At 34.6% G+C, this 3,413-nt stretch overlaps 1 protein-coding gene across 1 annotated transcript in view; it reads right to left on the bottom strand.

Moving 5' to 3' along the window:
* LOC134817190 (uncharacterized) overlaps positions 1-3,413 on the bottom strand; it is a 43,390-nt gene that overhangs the window by 37,878 nt on the left and 2,099 nt on the right. The window lies entirely within an intron of this gene.

The following is a 3,413-nucleotide window of genomic DNA, read 5'->3' as shown; positions in this document are numbered from 1 at the left end:
ATTTGGGGTGAATATACTTTATACAACATCCGGATATATAATTATATAAGCAGTTAAATTTGGGTTATACGATACTTTATAAGCAGGCTTATTAAGAAATAACTTTGTTTTTGAGACGATTTGTGAGATTTATCTATTAGAAGCAGTGATAAAAGCCGTCATTAAGCTCTAGAGAAAGAACTTGCGGTTAATCATAAACTCACAAAAATAGATAATATTAGGTCAATCAATCACAACATTCAATGCTCTTAAATGAAAAACTAATAATCATTCAAAACAAGAATTTGCCTCATACTTGTAAAAAATGATTTAAAATATGCTAGTCAAATAAATGGTCGTATGGTTCGCTTGCGAAAATAGCAATTAATATGATGATTTGATAAAGAAAACTTATTATTATATAAGAAAAGGTCCATCATTGAATACTGGGAACTGCTGATAGTGCTCTTAAAACACCTTCAATACAGCTCAGTCAACTACAGACCAGTCCACCGCTAAATCACTCTAAAAGTCTTAAAAGCTTAAATTTATAATATGCACGATAGGCGTGGGTAATAGTTAGGGACGATCCACCTTTTTGCTCTAAAATTAAAACTAGACTGGAGAGAAATAATTGATTGTTTAATCTATGCAATGTATGTATCTAAATGGGTATTTTCAAACAACGTTCATATGATTTACAATAATAATTTTCGGATTTATTTTATTATTAATGCAGTTTTTAAAGAATATGGATATCATTCTTCCCACCATTACCAACGTCTACGTGCTGCAGATCCTAAGTTACATTATTTCATTTCAAGATTAGTTAAGAGAGCGCTGCTGTGATTATCATGTGAATATAATACATAATTATTCAAATTTCTTGTTTTAGGGCCTAAAATCTATCAAGATACTGTAACAAGATAACAATTAAACAACTTCACAATATGGTACTACAAATCATGAAACCCGTGACATGATGATAAACTCAAGATAATCAATAATCATCAGCAAGTAAAATAGCTATTATCACATACAGAACACACTTTAAAACATTGTCAACATTTTATCAATATTATATTGGTTCATATTGAAACAATTATCAATCCGCATAAGATAAAATGGCCAAAATGTGCCCGAACGAATTAAAATTAAATGACCTGTCTTATTGAGGGATCATACTTTTTAAGCATGGAAATTGGAAACATGTTTTTTTCTAACTTGATAAGGGCGTCAAAGGGGGGGGGGGGGGGGGGAACCCCCATCAATGTACATACCCGTTTGACCAAAAGTTGAGAATTAAATGGGCAATGGGGTTGGAATAACCAGCGGTTAATCAGGGTTTTACTGTATGATTTAAGCCATCCTAGGGGGATGCGATAGGGATAATCTTACGCTAGAGTATTTAATAATAACTGTGTGTAAAATGGCTTACGGAGGGAATAGAGCTGAGGTGTCTAAAATTGCCATAATGTAGCTAACATATCTGAACGATCCCTTACTGGACTATATCATAGCACTAGAAAGACAGTTATAGTACTGTAACTGTCTAGTGTCTATACTACTATGGTACTATATATTATAGTATTATATAGTACTGTAGTGCTTTATAGTGCTAAATGATTCACAGTAGAAAATGTATCACAATGATGTATGAAGATTCTCAACAATAGTTAATAACACCTTTGGTAACACCTTTGGTAACACCTTGGTAACACCTTGGTAACACCTCGGACACCTGGGCTTTAATAATACAATGTATGAATATTTAATATATTTATGATTTTCTACACTGTAAATGATTTCACTTTGTGTGCATGATATAAACTGTGTATCCACTGTTCATGAACATTTAAATTAATATTATATCAAATTTCTATTGATTTCAAATTAGATCTATTCAATTTTCAGCAAACAGTCAACACATTTAAATATTAAGATTGGAGAAATGTCAAATTCCTACTCCAGACATAAATACAGGCCAATGCAATAAACCAAAAGATAACAGACCTCTTTCAAGATGACCCAATAAAAAAGACAGAACAGCCCTTGAATAAAATTTTCAATTTCGAACACTCCCCATAAAATGAATAATGTACTGAAAACATTGCATAATATAAAAACGTTTTTCAGTTGTCGAAGTTCGTTCCTTTGATGTTGAAGCAGATTGAAAAAACAAAGTTCCTTTCATAAATCATTCAAGAATAAGTTTTATCAAGTTTCATAAAAAATGAACATTCGTAAGCAATATTATAACCCGTTCGTTAAAACGAAGATCACGAAATTATAACTTTTCAACACTTTTCAACACTTTTCAAAACTTAATCACTCTGCAAGATGGGAGATTGAACAACATAGCAGCCTAAAAGATAAATTTTGGAGCAGCATAGTTATCAAGTGTAATCTTACAAGTTATGAAGTTATGAGTTGTTCTACCTCATCTATGTAAGCTGTGGAAACAGCTTGAGTCTGGCCTGTAGTAGTGGTATCACCTATTGGAGCACTTGTTACAGTAGCGCTGACCTGTGCTACATCATCCTGTTCCTTCCCTGTAACTGTGACTTTGCTTGGCATGGTCTGCAATTCAGTCAGTATGCTGGTATAAGACGAGCACGGTATTTGAACTGGAATCGCAATTCCAGGAGTGTGTTTCTTTCTGCAGCTCTTCTCATGAGAGGTTTTGTACAGTTTCAAGGCAAACCTTTTGTCACACCAATCACATTTGAAGTTCTTTATGCCACTGTGAAGGATCAGGTGTGTTTTAAAGCTACTCTTTTGCGAATACATTTGACCACAAAGCTTACACTGAAAAGGCTTCTCATTCTTATTTTTATTTCTCTGGGCAAAATCATCCAAATTCAAGAGGGTGTGCTGATCAGAAGCTTGGGGCTCGTCCTTAACATGATGGGGCCTACTTTGGTAGTGAGCAGTATTGAGATCCATCAAGTTGATGTGAACAGGGCCAGCCTGTTGAGTGTAGCCTCGTGGCAGAGAAGAGACATTGTAAGAGTTTGAGTTTGATATATCAGCAGCAGAGGAAAGTGATTTGAGATTTTCAGAGGTAAAATTTGAAATGGAGATCGGTGGACTTTGAAATTTGTTCTGATTCAAATTTGGCATAGGACTTGAAAAAACTTGAGGTATGTTTCCACTGTATTTGCCTCTTGCGTGATTTGATGGCTCTCCTGCTGCAGCCTCTGGTTTGGCTTTGCAACTTTTCTCATGGGTGGTCTTGTATATCTTTAGTGCAAATTGCTTACCACAATAAGAACAGTGAAAGTTCTTTTCTCCAGAGTGAAGAATCAAGTGGGTATTTAATGAACTTTTTTGAGTGAAACTGTTACCACACAAGTGGCACACATAGGGTTTCTCTTTTGTATGAACCCGCATGTGTACTTGAAGGCTACTGTTCGAAGCAAAAACTTTCCAGC

The sequence above is a fragment of the Bolinopsis microptera genome, chromosome 6 (assembly GCF_026151205.1).
Source record: "Bolinopsis microptera isolate Bmic1 chromosome 6, MBARI_Bmic_1.0, whole genome shotgun sequence".
NCBI lineage: Eukaryota > Metazoa > Ctenophora > Tentaculata > Lobata > Bolinopsidae > Bolinopsis > Bolinopsis microptera.
The sequence above is the reverse complement of the archived record's forward strand: the minus strand, read 5'-3'. Positions and strand labels throughout refer to the sequence as shown.